We start from the raw sequence: 13945 nt of genomic DNA on the forward strand, positions 1-13945 counted from the left end.
TCCTTCCTTCCTTCCTTCCTTCCTTCCTTCCTTCCTCTTTCTGTCCTCCTTCCTTCCTTTTCTTCTTCTATCCCTCCCTTTCCTTCCTCTTTCTCTCTTTCTTTTATTTTCTACCTCCCTTTCTTTATTTAATGACTTCTGCATACAAGAGAAAATTCCCTACAAAGCCAGAGTCAAGATGTCCTCCATCTTGCAGAATTTTAAAGATAGATTTACATATGATTTTCAAGAGCTTCTGTGACCAAGAAAGAGCAGAATGGCTCTGCTGGGTTATTTTTTTTATTATTATTATTTTTGTAATACCTTCAAGGGACACTTCAAAACATTGGCTGCTTATCACCACCTATTTATGGTAGTTTAAAACTAGAGCAGGAGTTAAAGGTCAAGGGAGGGGTAGGTGCTGGGTGCCGTGAATTGGGGACATGACAGAGGGTGTATCTATGTCCCCAGGGGAAGGGCAGTGGAGTCTGGGCCGTTTTTAATTTTATTGCTTTCTACTATTTATTTCTTTCCTTCCACCCCGCCCTTTGTGTGTGAAATCAGCAGCCTATTTTATTTTCTAAATGCTCCAGCACCCACAGCAACTGTAGCCTAGACTCCCCGACCCGGAGCTTGGACAAAGGGAGCTGGGTGAGGAGAGAAGGGCAAGTGATATGAGGTGAGTCTTGCCAGCCAAGCCACCATGGCCCTTTGTGAAACTGAGAAAAGCGGAGGGCCTGTGGCCTGTGCCCACACTCATAGGACCTACTTGCTGGCAGGAATTTCTAGGTATCTTTTCATTTTTCTTCCTTTGAGCAGTTTTATTGAGGCATCATCTACATACCGTAAAATTTACCTGTTGTAAAAGTACACTGCAATGACTCCTGGGAAAGTTATGGAGTTGTGCAACTGGAGGTATATTTTCTTGCTTCATTTAAATATACTCCAGTGACCATTCATTTAATTGCCCCTGTAAGTAGCTATCTGCACACCTTGAAAACTCGCTTTCCCTCTGTGACTGCTTCCATCTCTAGATCTGTTTTTAAACCACACCACCGCAGGCCTGACTGGGATCCAGACGCTTTCTAATGATAGCAGTAATTGGCCTGGAACCTTCCTGTGAATCCAAGTGTGCATCTCTCCTAGGCATTCCAAAGGCCTTCACCTTGCATCCTGCTTCTCTTCTCTCAAGCACTTTGTGGGTGCTGATAAACCTAGTGTGTGCATGTGGCAGTCCTGTGAGTTTAAAGACCTCCTAGGGAGAAAGGTCCAAGACTCCAAAATTGCGTTTGACTGCTTTAGGAAATGTCAGTCTCTGCTTGCTCCTTCCCATCTTGTGCAGATTAGGATCAGAGTGAGCAGGGTAAGCAATGGGGAGGTTCTCTGGGGGTAGTCTCTGGAAGGCAGCTGTGCTGAGGGGAGACAAGGAGCCCAGAGCAGGGAGTCCGGCTCGGTGCTGATTCTAGCAGTGAGTGCACATGCACCTTGGTCTCCAGGCCTGCCCTTACAAGGTCCAGCTCAGGATTCCACACCTTTCCTTACCAATGAGGTGACTGTGACCCTGTCTGGGGAACCACCGATGTCCCTCCGGCTCACATCCTGAGACAGTGCTCCAAGGAAAGCCTCCCAGAGATATGCCATAAACACTTCTGTGGGAGCAAAATGGAACTCAGGAGGAAAAGCCCGAGGGACACTGGACGAGTCCTCAGGGAGAAAGAGAGCATGACCAGTCTGCAGCCACCTTCTGCCTTCCAGTTGCCACCAGAAGCGCGTGGGGGAAAGAGATCACAGAGAATGCACTAAATGACAGACCTCCGAACATTTGCTCAGCATGGTTTCTGGTATGTGTGCTTTGCTATTTAGCTACTCTGGGCCTCATGTCTCACTGAAATCACGCCCGGAGCCTCCACGGAAGGAAGGCTTATTGTGTAGGAAACCCACGTCCACCACATAAAATTTAAATTTGCCAAGAGCCCCAGCATGTCAGTCAGAGATATGTGCTCAAAATATGTATGCTCCGCTATGGAATGAGGCCTCCCCTCCACCCCCCTACTCTTTTCATTCTGGCCAACTGAAGTGAGATAAACAGGGCAGAGGAGCGAGTTTTCGCCACGTCCTACGAGGAGGATGAAAACAGGAACAGTGGGGAGCTGGCAAATCTCGGAGAAGTTTCAGGGCAGCTGGGAATTAATGGACAGGACTTTGCTTTTAGCTTGAAGAGGAAGAAAGCAGCCTTGGTAGGTGCGTGGCGTTGCTAGGCAACCCCAAGCTAGCCCTAGTACCAGTTCATTCTGCTGGTGGCCTTCCGAGGAGGAGGTGATTCTTTGTGTTTGGAAAGTGCAAAGCCAGCTTCTGCTTAAGGAAAAACAAAACCTAGGAAGTAATTAGTCTGGAGGGTAAATGGGCATCAGGTGGCAGCTTTTCTCTGGAGAGGACGCTATGACTGAAGTTGGAATCGGCTTATGGGCTCATCCTTGGGCATCTGAGAAATTGTTGTAAGGGGTCCTCCGAGTTTCAGGCTGGCTCTCGGATTTCCTTGAGTGCCTGCCTCTAAATGACTGGTTTAGACTTCCGGAAGGCACCTCTGTTTGGGTGCTTATTTCTTCAGCTGGAAAGAACTGATGGCTGCCTGAGGCCTTCAGGCTCTATTGTGACCCTGGACCAGTGATTCTTACTACAGGATTTATAAAAAGACTTCCCTCCCTTTCTCTGGGGGACATCTGGCCATGTCTGGAGATATTTTTGATTGTCATATTTAGGGGTAATGACACTTGAAACCTCATGGGTAGAGGCTGGGGGTGCTGTTCAACATCCCAAAGGCACAGGAGAACCCCACCCACATACTCCAAGAATGACACAGGTTCAAATGTCAATAGTCCTGAGGTGGAAAACCCTGACTTCATTAGATCTCAGATATGGTTGGCGTTGGTTCACAGAGCCTTGCCCGGTCTCAGACCAACAGCGAGGGCTTGAATGAATAGGAATCATTTCCGCTTGCCCTTCTGAATCTCTTCCAACAGTCATGAGACGGTAGAAGGAACCTTCCTTTCCAACATAGGACATGTCCTTCCGGGAAAGCTTTCAAGGACACTAGTAACACGGCTGGTTTTGTCATCTCACATCCTATCCACAGCTGATACAGATGCATACAACAATCTCCCCACAAGCCAAAGCCACACAGCCAGACTCTGCTGATGCCTCACTTTCAGCTCTAGTCCTCCCAGCCTCAGCCCTGGACTCCAGCTCTCACCTCAGCAGCCCCATCTGTTCACTCCTGGGTGTCTCAAAACCAGAATTCAACTTCTTTCCTTTTGTTTCTCTAAACTGATTCCTTGATCCACAAAGGGCTCCTGAATTCATCCACCCCCAAGACCGAAGCCTTGGACTCACTCTCCCCTTCCATAACTCTCATCTCTGGCATCTAATTTCAGTCTCCACCGCTTAATTTTCCTCTTAACTCTGAGGTAAGAAGAAATGCTGCTGTTGGATAGAGCCTGGGTGTATCCCAAGAGTCCATCTTTGGAAGTATCCTCAGTGTGGTGGTGGGAGATGTGTGGACCCTTTAGGAGGCGGGGCCTAGAGGGAGGTCTTTAGGTTATTGGAAGTGCCTTCAGGAGGGACGATGCAACCTCAGCTTTTCTGCGGTGTCCTACTTTAAGATGAGAGCCACAGAGAGGTGCAGAGAGGCACAGCCAACAGGGGCTCTGTCTCAGAGTCTACATGTAGCATTCAGACGTTCAGCGCCTAATGCTGTGGACTTAGCAAGCCTCTTTTTAAAATAAAGGCATTTTTTTTCTTGTACTAATTCAAAATGTAATGCAAAAAAGGGACTACATAGCCACACCTGTCCTTGCTCTGACAGATCTCAGAATCTGCTCCCTGCTGGTATTACGTTAATCTTGCTTTGGACTCCTGTGGATTCCTAACTGTCATTCTGCCTCTTTTCTCTCCACGCTGGACACTGTTGGAAGCACAGCAGCCTTCCATTGGCCCCTGGAGAAGTAAGTCCTTAACATGGTCCTGAGATCTTCCTGAGCTGGCTCCCATCATACTGGCCTGTCTCGGCATCACTTCAGGTTCCGGCCACATGCAAGCCAGATGGATGACTCTCGCGTTTTCCTTCCTCAGTTCCCCATCTTCAGCCCACCCTTCCTATCCCTGTTGGGCAGACATCCCCTTTTAGAAGCTTCCTCCTTTCCTTTGTATTCCCCCACCTACCACTCGATCATTAGCAACCAGCATGTAATTGATGTGGGCTAGGCCACAGGCGACATCCTCTAGCCTGCTGCAAGACGGTCATGATGACTGTCGACTTTGTCACTCACTACAATTTGAATGGCGTTCCTAGGACTTCTCAGTGCTCAGTTGAACAGCTGTCCTGGGCACTGCTCTTGGGCTGTTCACCCGTCAGGTGAGGGACCATCGCTAACTTATTTACTGCTGGACTGCAGTGCTCAGTGGACAGCTGAAGGGGACATATGAATGAATGAATGAATGAATGAATGAATGAGTGAGTGAGTCTGAGGGAAATCAGCAGGGCCAGTAGAAATGCAACAGTTTCCAAGACCTTTTTACATATAAATCCCAACCACTGGAAGAACAAAGTGGAGCAAGGTCTTGTTGACAGAGCCACCAACGAGGCAGGCTTTTTGACTTAAACAAAACTTAGGCATTAGCAAAATAATGTCTAGGGCCCAGAAAAAAAGGGGAGCGTAAATGGGTTTGAAGACAGCTATAATTACCATAAAAACACTTTTCTAAGACATGTTCTGCAGTGTGTGGCAATTTACAGGTAGACATAAGTGGCTAATACTGTTTGGGAAGTAAGGACCGATGAATGGGCTTTTAATGGGCCAGCAAGCACACCTGAGAAGATGCGCTACAATGTAGCAAAAGCAAGCAAGGACACAAACAGGCCACACATAAACACAGATTACAAAGAAAGCCACAGAAATGACACCTCCCTGCTCAGTTCAAGAGACCACTAGGAACATCATCACAACCTGCTATAAACCCTGAGAAAAGTTTCTGTTTCCCCCTCTCAACTGAGGGAAAACTGTAACTTTGGAGGCAGAAAGTTCTGGAAACTTTGAAACCAGATTTGCCTCTTGCTATCCATGCGATCTTGGGCTGGTAGATGTATCTCTTTGAACCCAGCCTGTTTGTAAAGCTATGTTATCCCCACCAACATCCAGTTAATGTTTTATACTGTTGCTCTCAATAGAATAACATCTTCAAGGGGAAGATTATGTCTCCTTTGTCCACTGAGACAGTTTCAAGATCTAGAAGGGTAGTTGGCACATACCACAGATCAATGCTTGCTAATGGAGTAACTTACTTCAAATGATGACAATACTTACTTTAAACAGATACCAGCTGTGTTACACAGAATAAGCAAGAGGGGGATTTTAGCAGAGTTGGGGGCATCCCAAGAGCTCATTTGATAGAGTGCCCATTGCTGATAATAGCGTTGATAGTAGTGTTGATCCAGTTGTGGCTGCTGCGACTCTAATTACTGGGAGGCTCTTTAAGTAGAGCCCGAAGCATAAGCCCTTTCTCTCTGCCCCACTCCCAGATCAGGAACACCCAAGAGCTTATATGAATTCAAGTTTAAAAAGAGAAGTAAAATTTTCTCTGTGTGTGCTTTCACTACGAACTTGGGTGTTCTCATTCTCGTGACTACCAGCCCAGAAAAGCAGTGGCATGCATGAAGCTGGGCTCAAGGAGAAAGTCCACAGAAGAGAACAACCTTGAAGGCAGGAGGCTCACATGGAGTAAATGTGACCTTTCTCTGGAGAAGAGTTTCACTTTCCACTTTTCAATTATTATTATTATTTGTGTGTGTGTGTGTGTGTGTGTGTGTGTGTGTGTGTGTGTGTGTGTAGGTCAGAGGCTGACATAGGGCATCCTCCTCAGTTGCTCTCCACGTCATGCTTAGCGACAGGGTCCCTTGCTGGACCTAGACTGGCTGGCCGGCAAAGCCCAGAGATGTTCCTGCCTGTCTCCCTTCACCGTTGCAGAGATTACAGATGTGCAACACATTGCCCAGCTTTTCCACATGTGTGCACTGGACCTGAAAGCCAAGTCCACATCCTTCATTGGCAGGTGCTGTATAGACTGAGCCACTTCTCCAGCCCCAAGAACTGTGTTTTTAATGCCAGCTAAAGTATGGACACCATCCTCTCTTCCCTGCAAACTGTTTAAATACTGTTTCCTTGGTACTGCGCATCTCTGTATTTAGGAAAGATGCTTAATAAGAACCTGCCTTACATTCCAGAACTCTTTCTACTTTGGGGACCAGGGGTTGCTAGAGGTTTAACTGTCACTTATATTGAAGAACAGTGGTAACACTCGAGATTCTGCGAGACACACTCTGGGGGAAAACTCCAACTGATTTTGGAAAACTGGCTGTCAAAGAAGCATCCTAGTCCCCGGGGGGGGGGGGACACACAGTAAGGCTGTCCTCGATCACCCACACGTCAGATGGGAGCTGCGTGGGGACCCCATGTCTAGGTACATTGTGGAATGGACATGCCGCCCAGAACCTGCAGCTGAACAGCTGTCTCTGCTTTGCTAGCAGACGTGGAAAGTTGAGAGGCAGATGTTTCTCTCTGTTTTAACAGCATCTGTGTGTCTTTGAGGGTCTGCCGAGGTGTGAGCAGGTACAGTGCCGCATGAGACGCAGGGAGAGCCAGCATCCTTGACATGGTCTGCTGCAGAGGAGGAAGTAGCTTCTGCTAAGAAGGCAGAAACTGTTCCCCTCCATGCCAGCAGCCACAGAAACAGCAGATCAGCCGTGAGATGGTAGGAATTTGGATTCAGCTGTCTGCTGCACGTGTCTGGATGCACCTGGATTCTCAACATCAGCATCATTTCTGTCTGTGTGGGAGAAAGCGTGCGGCAGGCTCAGCTGTGGCCGCAGAAAAAGTGATGAACTTGAAAAAAAAAAAAGTAAACAGGATTGTTTCCCACTTGGGGGAAAAAGGCAAAAGGAGACCCAGCGTACTTTTTACTGCCCTGGGACTTCAGGTTCTTAATACATTCCAGTCCTTTTGAAGTTGGGGTCACAGGAGGAGGAAACTGAGAAGGTAGGCAACAGCGATGGGAAGAGCTCTTTCCGGGCAGGAACTCCTGGTCAGTTACTGAGTGAATTCAGATGGAGTCAGTACCCTACCGCGAGCTGCTCTGGGGTTCCACACACGCCTGTGCTCTCTTTCCTAGAACATCACTGGTCCCTATTCCACTTTACCCATCCAAGGAGGCTGCTGGCTGCTGCTGGTGACTGGACTTGGAGCCCACGCTCCAGTGTTGTTACAGCGCACACTATACTAATTTGTGACAAGACCCTGCCTTACAGGAGCTTCACTACCGATCCAGAAGCTTCTCTACTGAAATGGATGAAGAAGAGCTTCTCACTCTAGGCTTATGGTCCCGACACTTGCAGCATCAGCTTGGGTTTCATCCCTCGGTACTGAGCCTCAGGGCGGGCTCAGTACAAGCCCTCCAGAGATGCAATGCCTGCCCTGCGAACAGCAGTTTGGGATTAAGTCCTGAGCCCCAAATAGGACCTCAAAAGGTCTGAATCATCCATCCTGGTAGTTGGCCTCTTCTCTTCCCCTTTTGCCTCTGCTCTCTGGGCTTCTGGAATCTGGATCCTTCTTGGGGGCTTCTTGGAAGCTCCTCTCCCTAAACGAAGCTCACTATATCCACTCTAGCAATGCCACTCACTCCGGCTCATCGGGACCATCCTGTCGGGGGCTGGTTTTCCTGACATTCTGCCAGGCCATCCCTGCTCCCCTTCATAGCACTCTCTCTTCCTTGCTCAAACCCATCATAATCTAGTTCAGCCTATGTTGAGCAGTAGGCTTCAGCTTGGCCGCACAGACCGTGGCCATCCTTCCTTTCGGCTCAGCCAGGAAACTGTCTCCAGAGGGCCTTGCACCTTTCTGCAGGGGAGGCCCAGGCGTCAGTATCTCTCTGTTTCTCTCTTTCCTTTTCTTTCTTGCCTGTGTGCGTTATGTGCAGTGTATATGGATGTGTGCATGTATGTTCATGTGTCTGAGGGAGCACCATGTGTGCGTGGATGAATGCACATTTGTACTGTGTAAGTGTGAAGGCCAAAGGATGATGTGAGGTCTCCTCACTGGTCACCCTCCACTTGACATATTGAGGCAGGGTTGCTCACTAAATCCAGCTCACTGATTCTGTTAGTCTAGATAAGCAGCTTGCTGCAGGGGAGAGAGCCTCCGTTTTTGTCTCCCAAGCCCTGAGATGGCAGGTGAGCTACCACCCTCACTTGAGTGCTGTGGATCCGAACCCTTGTCCTTATGCTTGCATCCCAAATGTCGAGCAGCATGAGAATTATCCTCTGAGCCACGCCTCCCCCAGCCCCTCTTTTTCTTTCTTCCTTTGGTACTGGAATTGAGCAAGGCAACCCAGGGCCTCGCTCACGTTAAGTAACGCTCCGCCGCCAAGCTACACTCCCAGCCTCTTTCTTTCTTTCTTCCTTCCTTTCTTTCTTTCTTTCTTTCTTTCTTTCTTTCTTTCTTTCTTTCTTTCTTTCTTTCTTTCTTTCTTTCTTTCTTTCTTTCTTTCTTTCTTTCTTATCTATAACTCTCCAGAATATTCCACTACACAATGAAGGCTGAGAACCAGTGTTTTAATGGCCTCCTTCCTGGGTTCCTCGATGCCTCCTGCGTGAAAGACTTTGGCTCTGTTGTGGATGGCTGGGTTCCCAGGGTTCACCCCAGTGGTTAGCATTAAAGATATTTGTTTGATGAACTCGTGAAGAAAGAAACCGGGGCTGTCTTTCTTTGCCATTTTACCATGCCCTTGGTTCTGCAGCCAGGGGAAAGGAAAAGCCCCCTGCAGGCCACACCCCGAGCGTTGGAAGAGCCAGCCTTTCCCCAGCAGAAGCAGCAGCTGCTTGCTGCACAGAGTCCAAACCCAGGCTGCGGCAGGGGCTGTGTCTGCGCGCCAGCGTGGAGCTCTGCCTCGAAACCGGTAAGGAGCAGAGAGCTCCCGACTGAAAGAGACAGACTGGAACACCCAGAGAGGAAGAAGAGAAGGCACCGCGGTAGATGAGGAGGGTGACGAGAGTCACACAAAGGCAGGGATGACAATGGGAAGAGAGCCCAATGGTTTCATTTGCTTCCTCGAGGATGATCGAGTTGTTTTACTGTGTGCCCCTCGTTCCCACGGCTGTCCAGCAAGTAATGAACACGGTACCTACTGGTATGGAAAGAGGGACAGGCATGCCTTTGATTTCTGATTTGTTACTTTTAACCATCCAATTCTACCCCCACTGAGCATCCTGATAGCCACAAGAGGGTCGTGAAAATACAAATAATGTCTAGGAGGCCTGTGGGCACGGACTTGTTACTTCTGGAGGGCCGATGGCTCTCTTTACACTAATGTAAAATCAGGCCAACAATCAATTACTGTGTTTGTTGCTGTACCTAGCACTATGAAATGGCTGTTTTTCATTTGTTTTTTGTTTTTGTTTGTTTTTAGAGAGATGTTAAAAAGAACCTGCTTCAGGACTGAAACTCCAGATCTTAGGGAGTGTTCGTTCTGCACCATGACAACGGTGGCAAAGGATCACAGCAACACTCCCGTGTGCCTTTCACCTACGAGGTCATTCAGTGTGGTCACAATAAGCCTTGGTGTAGGTACTGTTATTACTCCTACTCTACACACGAGACAGCGGAGGAACAGAGCGGTAACTTGGCCAGGGGAGCAGAGGCAGAGAGTGGTAGAGTCAGCATTTGGGCTTCAGGCTTTGGACAGGCTCCACGGACCTGTTCTCCATTAGGCTGGACAGTTATCCTGGTTTGCCCAGAAATGGCCGTGTGTACACACTGCAGTGTGAGAACCCCGAGTCCCAGGCAACCTGGGGTCACTGTTGAGATCAGAAAGTGAAGACTGGGGTGTTAAAGAAGATGGGCTGGGGAGAAAGTGAGGGCGGGGGTCTTGACTGGTCATTGTGGAGGCAGAAGGGGAATTGGGGATAAAGGGACTCCAAAGACAAGGAAGAGGTCAGAGTTATAGAGCACGTACGTCACTTGTGTCGTCACGGAGTATGATGGGGTCCTTCGGTATGCCTGCTGGTACTAAAACACCAGGACAGCCTGGGACAACACAAGTGATCCATCTCTTAAAATCTACCAAGGTTTGGTTTTAGGACCTGCTTCAGACACTAACGATCTTCAACTGCTCAGGGGTCCATATATGAAGTGGTGTGGTGCACTATTTGTATGTAGCCTACAGAGTCCTCCTGAAGATTCTGTAGCATCTCTATATGGGCTCAGACCTAAGACCATGTTAATGTTAACACTGCACTGAGAGTTGTTACATAGTATTAGGGAGTAATGACAAGAAAAACTTCCATCTGTGTTCAACCCTGATGCGTATTTCTTCTCGGTTTGCAGTTAGGGTCTATCTGCAGGTATGGAATCTGTGTGTGTGTGTGTGGGGGAGCTCAGCTATAGTTAGTCTGTGTCTGAACTGTGTGAGTTTGAATCTCAGCTTTACCCTTGGCTACATGAACTTTAAGCAAAGAGCACAAACATGCCATAGTTTTTTCACCTACAAAACAGAGCCTGCAAAATATTGATCCCTTAGAGTTGTTAAGGGTTAATGAGAGACTATGGCCCATGGTAAATCTCCTGTATAGACACTGTTTTCACTGTTGTTATCATTAGAGAAATCCTCTAACAAGGACAGCAGGGGCTGTGAGCTTCGGGAAAGTCTTTTATCCACACATTGATTGGTGCTGAGGAGGGGCCACATTCTACTACTTAAAATAGGAACAGAATTGGGTGGGTTGACACACAGATGTAACTCCGGTATTCCAAAGGCTGAGGCAAGAGGGTCTCAAGTTCGAGGCCAGCCTGGGCTGTGCAGTGAGATACTGTTTCAAAAGAAGGAAAATGCAGGCAGGACCCAGAAAGATGTGCATGGTCAGTACCGCTAGGAAAGTGCTTTCAAAGACTTGGAAAGAGATGAGAAAAAGGAAGTGACTTTCTGGGAGAATTTCCTGAGTAAGATATTCCCATGATGGACATCACTAGTTATCCAAAGAATGCTTCTTCCATTCAATAGGTGTGTAAGATATAACTCTTAAGGACCACAGGGTAGAAAATCTCACCCCCACTCCGCAAAGTATACTAACAGGATGAGGTGGTGTTGCTGGGGGGGGTGAGGAGAGACTCAGGTTCGTTACAAAATATACCCTGCCCTATGGTGGTGGGGGAGCAATGGTGTCTGTCGTTTAGGCGTGTTAGCCAAGTGCTCAGCAATCCACAGTCTATATCTCACCAAGCCATTGTAAAGACCATAGGAAATACATATTGTCATGTATGGCTGAAATTACTGAAGCTCAGTGGAGTTAATTAACTTGATGAGGGTCGTCAGCGCTCCAAGTGGTAGAAGAGGGATTTGAACTTAGGCCAAAACACTTTGCTCTTCTATAGTTTGATAGGTTTCCATGGAAGAGGATGACCCCCAGCATATCATGTCATCAGCTGCATTTGTGGGTCCTGCATCCCCAGATTCAACTAGCCTTGCCTTGAACATATTGCATCTTTACTGAACATGTCTAGATTTTTCTTGTCATTATTCCTTAAACAACATAGTCTACAACTTTTAACATAGCATTTATGTGCATTAGGTATGACAAATAACCCAGGGGTGATTTAAAGTATGTGGTTGCATGGTGCCGGTTATATGCAAATGCTATGTCATCTTACAAGGGCATTTTGGTACTCTCTGGGGTCATGGAGGATGTCTCTATGGAAAGGGAGGATTGACTGTGTTTTTGCTTTGATTCCTTGCTTTCTAAGCAAACTTCTGACTTTAAACTTCATTACCCATATAGATTTCCCTTTAGGGAGAGAATATACTGGAACTGTAAGACTTCTTCACTGTGGATTAACAAACTGCCATTTGGGGGTTAGATGGAAATTCGGGCAGTACGAGGGGACGAGTGGAGGGCTCATCTGTGGACATAAGCAGATGGAGCCACTGAAGCTGAGAAGCAGGCTGTGTGCTAGAAAGATCCTGCAGGGGAGGTGGCTGCATGGTGATGTGGTTTTGCCTCTTGCTCTGTTTGTAGCCCCTGATGAGACTAGCATGTGGGGACCAAAGGGAGGACTTCTGAGGGAGAAATACCAGCCCAGTTTCATGGCTATTGAGTACTGACAATATGCTGACTTTGTAGCAGATCTTTGAGTGTATTTTTTAAAATCAATGGGTCCCCAAAGTCCCGTGGACAAGGTAACATCTGAATGAAGAATGCCAAGCACAGGAGAGGACCAGTCATACAACTGTTTGCAGGGAGAGTAGTTCAGGCAGAAGAAATTGGGAGGAGCAAAACCCTGAGGTAGAAGAATGCTTGGGTCTCATAGGGACAGCAAGTGTCCAGTTGGCCAGAGCAGAGTCAGTGAAGAGCAGGACTTTCTAGACCATTCTAAGCATACCGGCTTTATTCTGAAAAGAAGGCTGCCATGTGTGTGTCGGGGGCAGGGGGAGGCTAAGCAGAAATGTAGGGTGGGCTTCTGTACTAGGTGGTTAACAGATTGGGGAAAATTTAGAAGGCTGACCATGGGGAGGTCATGGGGCTATCTGGGTAAGTAAGCCATGGTGGTGGCTTGGTAAGTACCAGCTGTGAATCCGGCATGGCTATTTACAGATAGACACCTTTAGGTTTTCCATCTATCTCTCTGGAAAGAAAGATCTTTTGAGACACAAATATGCCCCAGATGATGTAAGCATACCACATCGCTAGTTGGGAACCAGCAAACAGATGATGGGGAGGAGCTGGGTCTCTGCTGTGATTTTACTTTCTCTTCAAGGTCCTTTGTCATGGTAAGGAAGGTACATGGTGACAAAGGATGAAAACAGCATGGATGTATCCTGCTGCAAACAGACACACACAGGGAAAGACTGGAGGAGAGGACGGAACTACAGGGTCACAGAGGACAGTCTCACTTCCAACAGCTCTAGCGACTTTCTTAACGTAGTGACTTCAGACCAGAAGGCTGTGCTTATCAGCTAGCTCCATCTGCCTCTTCTTGGGCCCCTTTGGACCGCTCCCAGAAATCCTTGTGTTATCATTGTTGATCAGTTTCTTTATGTTCTACTTATCCTTTTGGCTAGCTTGACCCATCCGAATTGTGGCATTCAAACACACCTAAAAAATTTGCTCACTTGTGGGGTGGTGGTGGCTCATGCCTTTCATCCCAGCCAGCCCTTGGGAGGCAGTGACAAGACAATCTCAGTGAGTTCAAGGCCAGCCTGCTCTACAGAACAAGTTCCAGGATAGCCAGAGCTGTTATACAGAGAAACCCTCTCTCAGAAAAAATAAAATAAAATAAAATCAATCACTCTATCACTCTATGTATCTATCTATCTATCTGTCTGTCTGTCTGTCTGTCTGTCTGCCTGTCTGTCATCTGTCTGTATGTATCTATCTATAGCTAATCATTAATCCACCAAGCCTTCCTTACTAATCAACCACTCTAAATCCTGAGAATACCTGTAGACAACCCCCCCCCCCACATACACACATCAAATGAATTCACAAGGGATGGTACTTTTTACCTTGTTTTGTGGTACACTTTACCATGTAGAGAAGCAGTAAAAACACTCTGATCTTTCCTCCTCTTCTTTAACCCCGTTTCTCCCCTCTGGGTGGCACAGGTCCCCCTCACCCACCTTAGTCATCAATCCAGAATCATCTATCATTCACCCTTCCCTTTCCAGTGACCCAGGTGAGCTGAAGACAGTTCTGAAACGATTTGAATTCTGTGACTGAGTCTTTTTTTTCCAACTCAGCATTTAGCATCATCTAAAGGATTATGGTGGAGGGGGGCACTGCTCACTGCAGGATGTTTGTGTACAAGTTTTGCAATAATTTCGAGCAGGAAGCACACGCAAGGGTGCCACAGTTTGAAGAGGAAGGAGG

At 47.5% G+C, this 13945-nt stretch overlaps 1 protein-coding gene across 15 annotated transcripts in view; it reads right to left on the reverse strand.

Annotated features, from left to right (window-relative positions):
- Nucleotides 1–13945, reverse strand: part of Tenm2 (teneurin transmembrane protein 2) — a 1247217-nt gene that overhangs the window by 98523 nt on the left and 1134749 nt on the right. The gene's annotated exons all lie outside the window — the stretch shown is intronic.

The sequence above is a fragment of the Peromyscus maniculatus genome, chromosome 8 (genome assembly GCF_049852395.1).
Source record: "Peromyscus maniculatus bairdii isolate BWxNUB_F1_BW_parent chromosome 8, HU_Pman_BW_mat_3.1, whole genome shotgun sequence".
NCBI lineage: Eukaryota > Metazoa > Chordata > Mammalia > Rodentia > Cricetidae > Peromyscus > Peromyscus maniculatus.